Source organism: Haemorhous mexicanus, chromosome 6 (genome assembly GCF_027477595.1).
Source record: "Haemorhous mexicanus isolate bHaeMex1 chromosome 6, bHaeMex1.pri, whole genome shotgun sequence".
NCBI classification, from domain to species: Eukaryota; Metazoa; Chordata; class Aves; order Passeriformes; family Fringillidae; genus Haemorhous; species Haemorhous mexicanus.
In genome coordinates this window covers 57,473,886-57,490,612 of record NC_082346.1, presented here as the reverse complement: position 1 = coordinate 57,490,612, position 16,727 = coordinate 57,473,886, and the positions used below count along the sequence as shown (strand labels likewise).

General features: G+C 47.9%; 1 protein-coding gene across 4 annotated transcripts in view; it reads right to left on the bottom strand.

Annotated features, from left to right (window-relative positions):
- Positions 1-16,502, bottom strand: part of INF2 (inverted formin 2) — a 42,049-nt gene extending 25,547 nt beyond the window's left edge. For all 4 annotated transcript variants that reach the window (XM_059850445.1, XM_059850446.1, XM_059850447.1 and 1 more), the window contains exon 1: positions 16,379-16,502. The gene's annotated coding sequence lies outside the window, so the exon portion shown is untranslated. The remainder of the gene's footprint in view (positions 1-16,378) is intronic.
- Between the last annotated feature and the right edge of the window lie 225 nt (positions 16,503-16,727).

Here is a 16,727-nt window from a genome sequence, read left to right as displayed (position 1 = left end):
AGTTAGCAGGATTTGGTGACAGAAGATCCATTTAGAGAGCTCTGGAGAAACCCTCTTGCAGAGTTTTCTTTTGCTTCAGTAGGAAAGAAGCTGGCCAAGCACTCAGTTGCTCCCTGTTCTGTTAGCTAAAAAAATGATGGTCACGATCCAAAACCATGAAGTGGCAAATATACCATCTGAGAACACACTGTACAGCTGAAAAGTGATAAAAAGGACCATAAAAAAACCAACCCAACCAATCCCCAAACAAACCTCCCTGCCAAAGCACAGGTTGGAGTTTCCAAGATTTGTCATCACTCCCTGCAGTCCAGAGCCCTTACTCACTCTTGGTAAAATTCTTTTTGGGATTAGTCAACCCCAGCCCCTCCCCTGTACTCAAACCCAGGAATTTGGGTTAGGCTTGACGCAAAGGAGGAGAGAAGCAAAAGTTTCCTGCCCCAGGTTGACAGCCCTGGGGATGGGGCAGCATCCTACACCTCTCACCAGTCATGGGGACTGCAAATCCACAGCCATGGGGTTGGAGAGGTCCACCTGCAGTCCAAGTCTCCTCCACTCTGTGCATAGAGCCCAGACATCTCTGTCCAGTGCTGGGGTCAAGCTGGACCTTGAGTGCAGGGCAGTACTGAGGACCATCTGACCTGGGTGCTGGTCAGCCCCTGGGGCTGCAGAAGTGGCTGCCAACTGCAAGCTCCTCTTCTCTTGTGCGACTTTATTTATACTCAGAAAATCACTTTTTTCATTTGGACAGGAATAAACATTTCTTATCCAGCCAGATAACAAAGCAGGCTGACTTTTTGCCCCCAGATGTACCAATGCCTCATTATATTGTATTTGTATTATACTGCATCAGCTACAGCACGTCAGAGAAATTACAACAGCATTATTGACCTCATGCTTAGCTGATTCCTGAAAATTAAGCTTCACCAGTGCAACAGGAGGCAGGAAATACCGGGAGAGCATCCTGTTTACCAGCAGATTTGTTCTGAATTATCCTTCCCTCCCACCTGCTCTGCACAGATGTGAAGAAATGAGAAACAGAAGCGGGCAGCACCTCTCCAAACAGTCCTGGCTTGTGTTTCCATGCACTAAAATGAACAAATTGGATTGATTCAATATTCTTCCCCACAGAGAGTGCACCCTTTTTGCAGGAAAGGACAAAGATAGCTAATGCATCTAATTGTAAAAAGGGAATAAAATAAACAGGAACTGTACTATATAAATGGGAAGGAAATGAATATGGAGGAGATGGCAATACGACTCTGCAGATGGTGTGATAAATCTGTTTACAAACACAGATAAGACTGATATATTGTGAATGCAACATCTTTCCATATTTTCCATGAAGGAAAATGTTGCAAAGATTTTCGGATACATCCTTAAAGGGCTGCTGGTTTTGCCTTTTATCTCTGACCACAGGAGCTTGTTAGCAGGTAAATGATCTCAGCAGAGTGAGACAGACAAGGACTGAAATGGAACACATCTATCTGGCTGGCTCACAGAGGCTATTTAAACTATGTTAGCCATGGGAAGGAAAGTGCCCTGACAAAACCAGACAGGACAGCTGAGTACACCTCACCTTTTGCCAGCAGAAGACCACAGGGAGCTTTCCTTTTTGTTTCCCAGGGCAGAGAGGGGGCTGTGATGGTGGGAGCAATATCCCCAGACCCTGTGTCTGACCATGCCTGCAGCCCCCATGCTCTGCCTGCCCAGCTGCCTGCTCAGCACTGGGGCTGGGTGCTGCTCCCTTGGGCACAACCTGACAGAGTGTCTGTGCTTGCTGCTGTGGGGACACTCACAGCCACAACAAAGAACCACAGAATAATTTAGCTTAGATTAAAGACCTTTAAGATCATCGAGTCCAACCATTAACCCAGCACCACCAAGCCCACCACTAAACCATGTCCCCAAGTGCCACATCTACATGCCTTAAATGCAATCCTCTCCTCATCTTCTCACCCTCAGAAGCTAGTTAGCCCTGATGGGGAATCACAGAATGTTAAGGGGTTAGAATGGACCCTAAAGATCATCTAGTCCCATCTCCCCTACCCTGGGCAGGGACATCTCCCACCAGACCAGGTTGCTCAAAGCCCCATCCAGCCTGGCCAGGATGCCAGGGTTGTGGCATCCACAACCTCCCTGAGCAACCTGTGACAGTGTCTAGCTACCCTCACAGTAAAAAATTTCCCCCTTTTTCAATCTGCACCCATTACTTCTTGTCCTGTCCCTAAGGTTCCTGACGGAGAGTCTCTCTCTGGCTTCCCTGTAGGCCCCTTTCAGATATTGCAAGGTTGCTAGAAGGTCTAGAGCAGCATCAGTGTAAAAGTACTCTTAATTTTAGGAGATTCCTTTGGGAAACATAAAGGTATCCTGAGAGCTGGTGTTGTTGCACGTGGCAGCAGCAACATCACAATTCATGGTGCCAACTCCTTGGATCACTGGGTTTGCAAAGTTATAATGTTCCCTGCATCCATCCAACCTGGTCTGTAAAATTTTCTCCTCCTTTCTTTCTAAATCAGGTGCTTCCCAGATTCAGTTTTCTGTGCCTCTCTGTCCTTCAAGTCCACTCCTAGGGAGATGACATCTGTGGGAGATAAATCAGGGCACATCAATACTTCCTCCATCCTGTGAAGCTGCAGAGAACAGAGCTGCAGAGCACAGCTTTCAGTCTAAATTATTACATGCCTCCAGGATGACACGGATCACAGCAAGGACTGGGGAGGACATGTGAAAAGAGATTTCTCAGGGCACCTAAGTATAATTGAGTGAAAACAAAAGGGAGAAAAACTGCAGGTCAAAACTATTCTGATTTTTTGGGGAGCAGACCCACTGCCTATGCAGAAGAACAGGACTTTGGGGCTGCTGTGTGTGAGGGGGAACAGCAGCTCCTTGCTGCCCTTTGAAGAATTCTGGGAGCATCCCAATGCCACAGGGTGCCCTCACAGCCCCCTGCTGCCCTCCACAAGACTGCTGGGGTGAGGAAAGCTCCTTTTTGCTGCTCAGTTCCCCCTCCCTTCCATGCCTGTTCCTGGCACTCAGGAGCTGTTCTGCCTGGCTGACTGCTAATGACAGGTTTCACTTCTGGGGAGCTCCAGTTTTCCCTCTGCTGCTGGGAACACGCCAAGCTTTTGTATTTTGCAACATGTCAGACTACTCAGTCCCTAAAAAGAAACAACATCCTGGCTTTGTGCTTTCCAAAGTCACTTCTGGAAGTGTGATGTGTTTCCTTCACCTCGTTTTGCTTTCATTTGTGCTGTTGTTTTCCTATGCAGTGTTGGAAGGGCTCACCCACATAAAGACCAACAAACCATCCTCCCCTGCACCAAGATGAGTTGGGGGAAACCACAGATCTCTATTTTAGACACCAGCCTGAGCCCCTGCTATGGGCCCATCAGTGTCTGTAGGAGACAGCAGCATTTTCAGTCTCCCAGGGCAGCTGGGATAAGGGCAAGGTGGGAAATTCAAGCAAGCAAACCAAAGGCATGGCTTGCACAACAGACCTTGCCCCAGCAAGTGCTGCTCCATCCTTCTGCTGCCATGGCCAGCAGCCTCAGCAGTCTTTAGTGTAGATCATCTGTGTCAGAGGCCAGAATATGTGATTTATGATCAAAAAATGAAAAGGTTTTGGAATGAGTGCCCACTCTTGCTCTTCAGTACTGAAGAAGGTCTCTGGCACACTGTGCTTTGCTTTGGCACAGCCTACAGGAGCTCTCACAACACAGCCCAGGTCAGCTGTGGCCTCAGCAGTGCTGCAAACCACTATGGGGAATATTTTGTGTTTAGGAAATGAGGGAGCATGGACACACAGCCTGCTGCAGCTGTGGGCAGGAACTGTGCCATCCACACTGCCTGGGCCTGGCACAATGGCTTCTGCAAATTCCCAGAGAAGGACTTCAGTGCACAGACAAAGGGTGGCCATACTGGTATAAATTTGTATGTATTTTGCCAGTATAGCTTATTCTTTCACAAATAAAGGAAAAACATGTTGTTGTGATTCAGTCCCATTCACCACAATCAGGATGCTGTGTGCCAGCACAGCTTTTCTCTCCTGGGCAGCCACAAGCTACACTATTGTGTGATGCCTCACAAAATGGGCAAATGTGTCCATTCAATATGTATTGGTAGCACTGGAGTCACACCAGGTTTAACCCCACCAGTATAAAAAAAAAAAAAAAAAAAAAAAAAAAAAAAAAAAAATCACTGGTACACTCTCCCTCAGTAAATAAACACATTTCTCCCTGGGCTGCTACAGGACCACAAACTAACCAAGCTCAAGTGAGATGCTCAAGGACATTTATGTCTTCAGTGGCCTCTAAACTCTTATTTATATGAGAGGTTCCACAAGCTTAGCTTCAAATGGGTTTGAAACCACTCTTTGTTACTGTGAGTGTGAAGACACAATAATCACTTCCCTTAACGTGGTGAGCCGGGTTTAAACCAGACTGGTGCAGCTGTCAGATTTCAGATTTTGTTTCTGTAATGGCCACTGCCACTGGAGGGGGGAAAGGGGCTTATCTGTGTGAGTCAGACAAACCAGTATCAGCAGCTTTCCATGGTGGGTACAAACCCTGGGCACCCTCACGAGTACCACAGCCCATGGCAGGCACACAGGTTCCACGCTGGAGGGATGTGAGGTGGTGGCCAGCACTGGCCCCATGCAGAGGGGAGGGTGCCAGCCCCCAGTGCTGCACCAAATGGGGCCACCAGTGCCTCAGCCCAGTCCTCCCCCACTGCTGCTGCCAGCAGGCCCATGGCAGCCAGAGGGGCATCCTGACTGCAGCCAGAAAGGAATGGGACTCGGGTCCAGGTCCCATGAAAACTCTGATGGGAATAAGGTGGGTCTGGAGATTGCCCTGCTCCAGTGCCCACACTCAGGCAGGGGCAGCAGCTCCATCTGCCAGCGATTTCAGCACCATTCAGCATTTTGGGATGCAATTTATTGTTATCATTTGGGGTCATGTGAGGAGCAGAAACTGTTACCCAGCAACATGGACAGTGCAGTGGTAACTTCCTAAGACTCCTGGCTTGTGCTCCGTGGGAAGCTGTCACACAAGCAGATATGACAGCCAAAACCCTTTTATAGCCCTTTTTTATTTTTTGTTGCTGATGTTTTTAAAAACCTCCCCAGGATGCCAAGAGGACAGAGAAAACTGTCAGAGGGAAGAATTCCTACCTCAGAGCTGAAGCCAAATTATTCCATTGTCTCTCCCACAAGGAAGGATACTTCTCAACCAGTTGTGTGAGCCCTCCCTTCCCCAGCCAGCTCCTTTTCTCCTTTCTCTCATCAAGCAACCTTCTGTCAACACACTGTAAATCCCCAAAGAGCGTCTTTATAATTCACACACTCTAAGAAAGTTCAACAGGATGCCAGTGTCTGATAGTATGCAAATACCACTCCCCAGAAAAGTGCAGGGAAGTGACTTTTCTGTAGCCTCCAGGGAAGGCATTTGCATGTCATTTGTCACCCTCATTCACCCTGTGCTGGTGGCTGGCAGGTGTCACTTCCCCATGGGCTGGGAAGGTGAGAGCCTTGTCCCCACTCCATGTCTGTGTCCCAGCAGGAAAAAGCAATCCTGGCATGGGGTGACTCAAAGCAGGGAAATGACCCAAGCAGGGTAATGATCTGGCAAAGGAAAGGAAAAACAAAAGAGGATGCAGGGAGGTCAGGAGGTGGGATGGAGAGCACGGGTGTGGGTGGGGACAGCCCCTTGCACCTTGCATAAGCTGAGCTGGGTTTTCTGGCTTTGTGGCACCAGAGCTTTAGACAGTGCAAGACCTCAGGGGTCTTTGCAATGCTGAAAGAACAGCTTAAAATACTGAGGATGTCTAACCCAAGGCTGCCCACCCTAGGAGAGGCTAGGGTGGGCACACAGCAAAGGCTGGGAGCTCAGCCAGTGTCCCCTGGAGAGGGGCTCGACGACAAGAATTCTGCCCTCATTGGGCACCACTAAGGTCCTGCTGGGCTTCAGCCAAACTTTTATGGGCTGGGCAGGCTCTGAAGACATTAAAAGCCTTTTTTTTTTTACAGAAAACATCTCTGTGCCTTTCTGGCTGATATTTAATGTGAAAGCTAGTTTGTGAGCCACAGCTGCAAAATGCATCCACTCAGCCCCTCAGGAGGTGTTAACTGAACCCAGCCATTATTAATCTGTGAATATTTCAACATGGCCCATTTCAGCATAAGCCTCCTGCCTGGCTCAGGGGTAGCAGTTAGGCTTCAAATGTTTATTTCTTACTCTGTGAGGTTCTACCCTGAACTGAACCTCCCAGATCAAAAGCTGGAACCCACATCAAAAGTCTTCCTGCCTTAGGTGGGAAACTCAAGCCTTGTGTACATGAGCATGACTCCACCAGTATCAGAAACACACTGATCTGTCTGCCCCTTGGTCCAAATTCAGTTGGCCTTTAAGAGACCAAACTGCCCATGTGCTTTCTAACTAAAACAGTTTCACCATAACAATGCAATGTCCAAGGAAATGACTCTGCATAATTCCCCATCCTGCCATAGGAAACACTCCGGGGCTGTGCCCATACAATCCAAGACTATTGTTAATTCAGGATGGTTTTACAGCAGCAAATGAATGTCCCTTTACATTTCATGCAGTCCTGAAGTGTAATCCCCAAGGCTTCAAAAGATTAGTCACTAATCTGGCTCTTGGGAGCAGGTCCAGGCTGAGAGCCGGTTTTAGGGGAAAAAAATAAAATTAAGAGGGAAAAAAAAATCCTGCAAAGAAAGGATTGTGATGGTGCAAATTCCTGTCCTTGAAAACCATGGAAGCAATGTAAAAGGTTATCAATGAGGACCCATTAGGTTTCATCTGAAGCCTGGATCCGAGAAATACAGAAATGTTTCTCCTTCTAGAAAGGTTCCATCATTTCTGACATGAAAAAAAAACCCCACCCAACAAAAACCCACAAAAAACCCCCAAAAAACCCAAGAGCAAAAAAGCAGAAGTGGAGAAATTGGGCTGAAAAGCAGGAAAACCAGCTCTCAGGCTGCACTGTTCCTCTGCAGGCTACATGGACATGAACTTCCAAGTTTCTCAGAGAGAGGGCTAAGTGGTTGTTCCTCAGCAAATCAGCCCAATTTTGCTCCAATTTTCTAGCAGATGATTTGGTGGTCCTCTGAACAGTAACTACACCAAAATCAAATAGATTACATCAAGAAATAAGAGTTTAGTTCCATCTTAGGTAAAATATAGCAGAGACCCTCTACTTTTTGAGTATCTCTCTGCTGCCTCTGAATCACAGAGCAATGGCTTGACTGCCCACATGGCCTGTCCACAAAATTCAGGAATCCAATTAAACAGACATAAATACAACCCAATTGCCTTTAGGAATCAGATTATGCCTAATGACAGCAATCAGTGTCTTCTCACTGCTGTAAGTTTCTGTGACAAATTCATTGCCACGCCAATGTCTTTTCAGGGAAGTCATGTCAAGGGTTTTGGAAAGGCAACACCCAGCTCATTTCACTGGGAGACCTGTGCCAGCCAGAGGTCTGCTGCAGTGGCTCCTCCTAGGTGATCCTGCCTAAAATGCCTCTTATTACTCCCTTCCAAATCACTAAACATCAGCACAGATGTTATTCCAGAATCCGAGGTGCAATGTTCACCGCTGCTACTCTGTGATGGGTTTTGTTGGGTACTCTGGCACCTATGGGGCCAGGGATAACAACTACATGTCTACAGGGGGAAAATTAGGGAAATAAATTTGGATAATTCCATTCCTCTGCTCATCTGAGAACTGAACTCTGAGTTAGGTAAGCAGAAGGAGTGTCAAACAAAGTGCTGAAATGGCACTGAAGGGGAATTAGGCATGGAAGAAGACATACAAATTTAGGGAGAGAGCAAAGTAAAATTTAAGGGAAGAGTCAAACCCTCCCCCTGCCCACAAGGTTTCTGGCCTCAGCAACGTGACCTTACACACTGGGGGCAGCAGGAGATGCCAGAAGAGCTACTGGGGTGTGAATGGGGTGAACTAATGATGACTTTCCCAGGTATTGGGACAGCACAGTGATAGCAGCCACTTTGCTCCCTGTGGGGAGCAGAGACATCTGAGCTTCCTCAGGAAGCCATGGGAGCAAGACAGGAACTGCAGAGCTGACTGCTGCTGGCTCTTACTGAATTTCTCCACTCTCCTTGAAGACTGACATCCCTCCAGCTCTCTTGTCACAGACCAGCTCTCTGATTGCTTTGTGGCTGAATGCATTCACTTTGGAGGATGTTAAAAGGACGGAAAAAAAGCCTTCTGAAGTAGTCTCTATCTGATGAATACTTCAGATAATAAAAATAAAAGATTCTGCTACTGCCAGTAGCATATTTCTGAGAATTTTTTATCTAATGGGGTTGATCTGCTTAAAACATCCATAACATTTGCTCTGCAGTTCTTTTGGTAGGAAGCTTTTGCAAGAAAGAGACATGGGGAGGGTGTTTTGGGGAGGGTGCTTCCACCCAAGGAGATTTAACCATAAACTGTGAGGAACCTGGAGCGTAATTTGGAAAGGTGTAGACAAAAATCTCTGCCAAAACCCCAAAATGCCCCAGCAGTTCTGCCCAGAGCCATGTACAGGTTTCTAAAGGATGTATGTGCTGCTAAGCACAGGTAAGAAGGCTCACATTTATTGTTTATTTACCCTGCATACATATAGTGCACCCGTGCCAAGGCTGCAGGGGAACTGCTTAGGCACTGCCAGGATGAAGGGTGCCACGGCAGCTGGACTCTGCTCCCTGGCACACAGGCTGGTGCTGCAGCAGCAAAAAGATGTAATTACAGAAAAAAGACCTGCTGAGCCCTGCCCCAGAGGGAGAGAGGCAGCAGGCCCTGCCCAGGGTTTCGCTGTATCCTTCCAGCACAAGCACAAACCCTCCCCACCCGCACAAGGGTGAAGATCTTCAGGCAGGCAGTAGCTCTGCCCTAAAAACCAGTTTGATGCTGGAGGTCTACAGAGAAAAGGCTTGAGGGCATCACTGAGCCAAAGAGCTACCCAGACCCATATTTACAGACATCCCTTCTGAACAGAGCTACCAAGACAGCAGCATGGTGCAGAAGGGGGAAGTGTTTTTCCAGCTGTTCCCCTAACAGGTTACAAACACGATTCCCTTCTACCGAGATCAGCTTTTCCATTCAGCTGCTGCTGAATCACAGGGGCTGGTATCTCATCTGCTGAACAGCCCAAATGCAAACATCCTGAGTGTTTTTGTTCAGATAAGGCTGACCACAGCCAGGATTCCTAATGGCAGGGTGAAGCACGTATGGCACACATTAAGGAGACCAGCCCCAGATACTGCCAGGTACTCTCCTGCTCGCTCTGTGAATGTGAACATTACCAAGGCTAATGAGAGAACCTGCTCAGCTGCTAATTCAACAAGTTAAGCACTTGAGCTGGTTAAAATAAATGCTTGAAGAAGGCTGGCTTAGCATGATTTCAACATTAATCCACTCCAAAGACGCCTTTAGAGTATTTTCTCTGCTGCTGGGTAAAAAAGTTTGAAGAGTCTATTTTGTAACACAGTAATCCTACAACATCAATGGGTTTAACCTTTCATTTTGCTACAGTACTCATTCCAGCTGTTTTGAGAGGAGCTACAATTGTCCCCTTAGATACTAACTTTCCAGTTCCAACCCAATCTTTGTATTAATGTGAAAAGATTTTAGTATGGCCCAACCAACTGGGGATCATGGGAAAGGTTTCATGCTTGGTCAAAACGACCTTACTATACAAGCAGGATATCTAAGGATTATCATTTTGATATTTTTCAGTTTTTCCTTATCACTTTAGATACTGTTTTATTCTTTGCAAAGAAATCAGTTGTTCAATCATTTCCTCAGGTTTGCATAGTCCAAAGAGTTGCAGTGCTTTATGCCAGCTGAACATGTGGCTGTCATTAATCTTCAAGAGGAAAATCACTACATTTGTCTGATAAGTTAATATACAATGAATATTAGGATATCATTTCATAAGTGATTCATCTCTTCACATATGGCTTGCTTTCTTACAAGTGTTATCAGAACCAGGGGTTTGGGAATTACAGGCTTGTAAATCAATTTAGCTTTGTGTTAGTCCTTTCCCTTCCTTTCTAGATAAATAGAGGCCTTATTTAAGGCTCGGTAATGTTTGCAGAGGTTCAGTCCATTTCCAGTAATGGAAACAACAAAACCCAAAATTTATCCCCAGGCTTATAAAAGAAGCTTCAGGACTGGGTAAATATAAAATAACTCATGAATATTGGACAGCTTGTTCTGAAATGGGAAACTACAGCCCATCAGTGCATAAACGAGTGAGCACAGCCAGGCAGGCTTGGAAAGCAGCCTTCCAAGGGAGAAATGGAGCAGCTCAGCCAGTTTTCAGATGAGAGCTACTCTGGGAGCCTGCTGCCACACAGGCATGACACAAACCAGAAAGGAAGCAAGTTATAAAATGTATCAGGGAATAAAAACATTTGTTCCCCAGTTCACCTTCGTGGCAGGCTCACATTTGCACCATTTGTCATATAAGTCAAGAAGAAGACACATTCACAAACACTTTCTAAATAGCAGAGCCCACTGCTGATATGACAGGTAAACATGGCATTCTTACAGTTCTTACTGTAAGAAGTGTGAACTTTTCTTCCCTGCTCAGAGCAGATTTGTGTGCATTGTGCACACAGTTGAAAGTTAAGCCGACCAATTCTAAAGGATTCATCTTTTTTTTTTTTTTTCTTTTCTAAATAGCAGAAGTAATTAATCTGCTTCAGAGAATGAATCAGCCTTTTCTGAGCTAGAAACACACAGAGGAGATTGTGGCTGTTTCTGGGGCAGGAGGGAGACTTACTCACACAGCTGATGCAGCCACCCAGGGCGTACAGCTGTGGGCTGCAAGGGGGGCAAAGCCCCAGAGCTGCACCCCAGAACCCCCCAGTGCCACCCTGTGTCCCCAGGGGACCTGCTGGGACAGAGGGAACGGGCTCAGCACTGCAGTGCTGATGGAAGAGATGAGCCAGGGCACAAGGAATGGCCCAGGGAGGGATGTGTGGCTTTGCCTCTCCTCCTGCAGCCCTGGGTAGCACATCCTGCCCGTGAGGGCTGCACCTACCCCTGGGAGCAAATCCTTTGGCAGCAGGGGCCATCCTTTTATTCAGGTGAAGTACCTTGATCTGGGCCAGAAGGTGGGATGAGTTGATTTGCACAGTTTGACTTCTCAGCAGGCTGTGGGAAGAAAAGCACTGCTCACAAAAAGCTGCTGCCCTGTACTATGGGAACTTCTGTTTCCACTTGGGGCCTCTGTCAGAAAATAAAGCTAATGCTGAGCTCACTGCTTCCAGCCCATGCTCAGCAATGACTTAACAGAAAAGCAGGACAAGCAAAGAGCAGACAGCTCCCAGAAAGGGGAAGCCAGCAGAACAGAAGCAGCATGGAGATAGCTGCCTCATTAAAAATAATGCAACTGAACCCATGGAGTGAGTGCAACAGTTATGCCTTTGCTGCACTGACAAAAGCAGAGCTGCTCACCAAAATTATAAATCAATAAAAAAATCAAGATGATGCCAACCTCATTCATTGATCTGGAGAGAGGAAAGGGGCTCTGCTGCTGCTGCTTCCCTCCCTTCATCCCCTCTGCCAGCCAGGGTGTGCTGGGGAGAGGCTGTGCCTCCTGCAAGGGAAGGGCTTGCCTTGCAGTCCCTGGGACAGGAGTGGGGCTGCAACGTCCCTCCCTCTGGGGAACACAGGGAAGGGGTGGGACAGGCAGCCATGGCTCCCTGTGCAGAGCAAACAGGAGTGGAGCCCACTGGACCTCTGCAATGCCAAAATCACCAACATTTTCCATCCTAAAGTACAACTAAATATAGAGGTTTTATGGTTGCAGGATGCCTCCTTTCCCACACTTTCCTGGAGTGATTTCCAAATTCCTCTGCTGTCCTTGCTTGTTAAAATGTGACTCAGCTTTCCCATCTGGAAAAGTGGAGACCCACATAGCTCCAAGGTGGCCAGCTGCCACCAGTGATGTTCTGTGTTAGCATTAGCCATCAGCTTGGGAGCAGCAGAGGCAACAAAGGCTTTACAAGTTGGGTTTGGGATGAAAGCAGTGTCAGAGAGCCTGTAGCTACTCTGTGAGCAGCCATGCAAACCATCAGCTGAAACTCTCAGCACCAAGGAGTGACTGAGGACACCTGCTCACAGACTCTAATGCAACAGCAGTGCAAAGAGCAAACCCCTGCCCTGGCCTCTTACATCCCACAAAATTAATACTGCTCACACCTCAGCTGAATAATGATCCTGGTAAAAATAACAAGTGGGAAGTCAATGCCAAGTAGCACCACCTGGTGATAATTACTCCAACCATGCCAAGTTCAACATCAGGCCTTACCAACTACAGCATTTGGCAGCTCTTCATTTGTCTGTTCTTGTGATACTGGACAAAGTGCTGGATCAATGTCCCTTCTGAAATGAGCTGTTTCTTTTGTGGTCATTGAATATTTTGGAATCAGCTGAGTGACTCCAATGCTGGAATGAGGACTTCATCCACTGTCTCTCAGTCCTTTCTGGCTTTGTCTGGTGTCCTTTATCAGCTCAGATGGTTTTTTAGAGACCTTGAAATACACCATCAAATGCTACAGAGCTTTTTGCAAACACTATTGCTTGCTTAAGAGTCTCATTGATCTGTGGCTCCAGCATTCCCAGCACTTTGAAATGTCAGCTCAGGTATTATAATAGTAGAAACAGCTGAATCCATGAACAATATGTATTCATTACATCAAACAGAAAACCCACCATGCTATTAGATGCTCTCCTGATGCTTCCTGCAGATGTGAAAGGCTGGCTGACAAAGCAGCAACAAATGTTCATCTGCCACATTACACAATCACTAACTTTTAATTTTGGGCACTCCTGTAGATGCCAGGCAATGACTAAGGGCCTCATGCTTGAACCCCACACCCTATTTTCTTCTGTATTCAGTTTCATAAAATCACCTCATCTACCACTGACATTACCTGGTAGCAATCATAAAGCTTGGCTGTTGCTCATTATTATTTTTTTCCTAGGGAAAAGGAGACAGAGGATACCTGCCCTTGACAAGGAATCTGAGAGGCACTGAAAAGTCACCCAAATGCTTTCTTTAAGCATTTCCAATTTGTGCTTCACTCCAGTCCTTAAAGCATGCCTGTAGAACTGGAACCTCTGGAATGGTGTGACAACCCCACACCAGACCTGTGAGCATGAAGTTGACCTTTGTTAGAAGGAGACAGTCAAAACTCAAAATTTGATGTGACTTGTTTCCTTCCCTGAATTTGCTCTTAGCATTTTGGTTGGCAGCGCAGGACTGGAGAAATCTCAGTAAAATTAAAATACAAATTGTTTTCCCACTCTGTTGCAGCACTTGGTGCTCTCAGTGCTTTTTCTGACCATTGGGAGATGAAGGCAGCCTCTGCAAGACCAAGCTCATGAAACACTGCATGATTAACTGCTCACAGGCAATGCTGAGAAACACTGGAATAAACTTGAGCTTGGTGGATAATGCCAAAGGGACTATAATATATTAGGTCAGAAGCAGGTAGCCATGCACTGAACACTGCAGGGCTGTGTCTACCTTGTGCAAATATTTAGGTTTTTTCACCTAGTTATATAAAAAGCAATGTACAACGTTAATCAATGGAGCAGGGATAACTCCTTATGTTTATCTGCACTTACCAACTGCAGTATTTTGGACTGAGCAGAGCTGGATTTGTTCAGTGTCACTGTGTGACCCCATGATCTGACTTTGTTGGTTCAGTGGTATTTTCTCTGAATCATTATTGATAGACCTTACTGCAAATATTAAGAGCAAGGATATTCAAGTGGGAGCTTAACCTGAGCTCAGATATGAGCACTGAGCTTGTCTGAAGTTCCTTCAGCTCGATGAATGTTGTTCACTGCCCAACCTGCAGGACTGTGCTGCTCCCCACTGCTGAATTACACCCAACTTCTACTCACAGCTGGCTGCAGTACAATGGTGGGATTAAACATCCTCATCAACAGAATAATCACTGCAGAAAAACCCCACACCTACTAATTGATGCCATAGAAGTAAATTGGGTGGAAAGAAGGACAAAATGCAACTTAGCTTGCTTTGGTACGAAAAATTTTCTGCTCAGCTACTCTGAGAAAACTATCTAGCATACCTGGCACACGAGACAGGGATAAAGTTCAGCTTACAACAGATTCGAAGCCATCTGCTGTGCAGTCCAGTGAAATCAGAAGTTTGCAAACGAAAGATAAAAGTTTGTAATAAGCAGGGTACAGACTTAGAAGGATCAGACAGAAAATGAAATGGAAGGGGTGAGTCTGGTCTAGCAGGGGTCACTACTGCAAGTGAGGGAGACTACACCCTACTTAACTTCTCCCTTCATGACAGAGCAAGTGGGGAAAGCTGAGAGAATACTGAATCAGCACAGAACATGGGGATAGGCAATAAAAATGGGATTAACAGAAAGACTGGAATATGATGAGAGCTGACAGCGGAAAACAAAAAGTCAGATGGACACCAGGAGAAGAAAATCCCAGGTTCCCACCCCTCATCACAGGACAGGAGGAACCTGAGGAGGAGGTTAATTGCAGCACCTACCTGGTGAGGGATTTATTTCTAGGTGAGGTGTCAAAACATGAGAGGCACAGGACAGACCTCTGAGCCCTACAGCTCTGCTCATCCACACGGAACTCGGAGATTGGGAAGCCCAGCTCACAACTGCCAGGGATCAGCAGAAGCTGGAGGCTGCTTCATGAGAGCAGACAGCGAGTTGGAGCTTGTTTGGCATTGCACAGTAAAGAGAAAAGCATGCAACTCCTATTTCTACAGTGATAAGAGAAAAGCACCAGGCAGGGAGAACGAAGCAGACACAGTGCAAATACAAAGTAAGAGAAAGCCATATATTGGAGAAAGGATTATAATATCAGTTCAATTAAGGTGTGAAATTTCCTCTTCCCAGAAGGCCGGCAATAAATGAATTACAGTCACGTGCAATAAGGCATAATATAATTCTGTGTTTAGATTTGCTGACCTGCCAGGTCTCTTCCTGTCCTACATTTAGATTATCTTTTATACAATGGGTCTTGTACACTGCTTGCATTTTTTTCAGCAATATTTTTGGATGACAGCCTAGAATGGGATTATTAACTTATAACAGGACAAAAAAAAAAATCTCATATCCTCACAGATTCCTGTGATCCCCTCCCCCCTGCCCTCTGGTTTTGGCAGCCTCTGTTTAGTGGAAAAATAAGCTTAAGTGGATGGAGGAGAAATGAGATTAGTGGCCAGACAGCCCAAATTCTGACCAAGTTCAGTAGGACGATGGCAACCTTACTGTTACTCTGCTGACTCCAACTTTCCTTTTCAACTAACTCAAGCCAGAAGTTTCCTTGCAGTCTACCAGGGAGCCTGAGGTGTTTTGCACTGTGTTTACCCAGAGAAATTCTTCAGTCTTAAGAATCCAAAAAAAAGAATGTAAAGTTCACAGTGCTGATCTGGTACAGGAAGGGACAACCACAAACACCGTTTTGGGGTATTTCTTCTAAAATCAGTATGTCTGAGCACTCCTTCCCCGCCCACGAGCTCTGGAATTCAGCTCTGTATACCGATGTTGCAAGAAGCCATTTAATCACTGCAGAGTTATTGAGCAAAAGGGAGGATGAGGCTGGAGAGAGCTATGTGGGAAAACCGGGCAGGACTTGGGAGACCTTGTCTGAAAACCACTGGATAACAGAACAGAATCCATCAAAATAAAAGCCTGAAAGTGGCCCAGCGCAGAAGCAGGCACGCCATCCATCCACTCCGTGCTGGGAGATGCTCTGCCAGCCCCAGGCACAGCAGGACCACATCCCGCCCGCACATCACACCTGCAACCCGCACCACGTTGCACCTACACGTGCAATCCGGACCACGTCGCACCCCTGCACCGTGGGGCTGCACCTGCCAGCCAAAGGACACCCAGCAGCGGCCATCCCAGCCACCCGAGCCCTCGCTCGGCGTGTTCGCGGCCGCAGTGGGACCAGCTCCCACCTGTGTGCTCCACTCTCGCACCTGCAATCCGGACTCCATCCCGCCTATAAATACACCGCGCTGTTGCATCCGCAGCCCGGACCGGCTCCCGTCTCTCCCGCGAACCGTCAGAGCGGCAGCGGGGCCCGTCCCAGCGATGCTGCCACACCTGCAGCCCAAACTGGGTCCCACCTACACCTCCCGCGCCTCCATCCCCCTGCGCTCAGCCACCCCTCCTGCAGCTCCTTGCTCCGCGGACACCGGCCGGTCTCAGCAGCCGGCAGCGCGGATGCCCAGCCGGGCTGCAGCCCCGGGAGGGGGTTTAGCACAACTTCTCCCGACCGAAAGGACTCCGCTCCCGCGATCGCCCCCGGCGGAGCTGGACCTTACCGCGGCGGCTTTCCTGCGGCGGGGACAGCAGCGACCCTCACGGCCCCCGACCCTGCTGCGGGCAGCGCCCCTCACCGCCAGCCCCTCCGCCGGCGCCCGCAGCCGCCGGGCTCTGCCCGCCCGCGGGAGCCGCGCCCGGTTCCGGGGCGGGGCGCGGGCGGAGCGGGGGGTCCGGACCGGCCCCGCCGGGGAAGTTTGTCTCCTCCCGGGCGGGGGTTCCGCCGCGCCGCCCCGAAGCTGTGTTCTGCTGGCAGTACTCCCTTGTCAGCCCCGCTGCCGTGTCCTGGTCTCGCCCTGGCAGATCATCCCCGGGTGAAGAGCTCCCCGCGGAACCAGTGCTGCGTCCCTC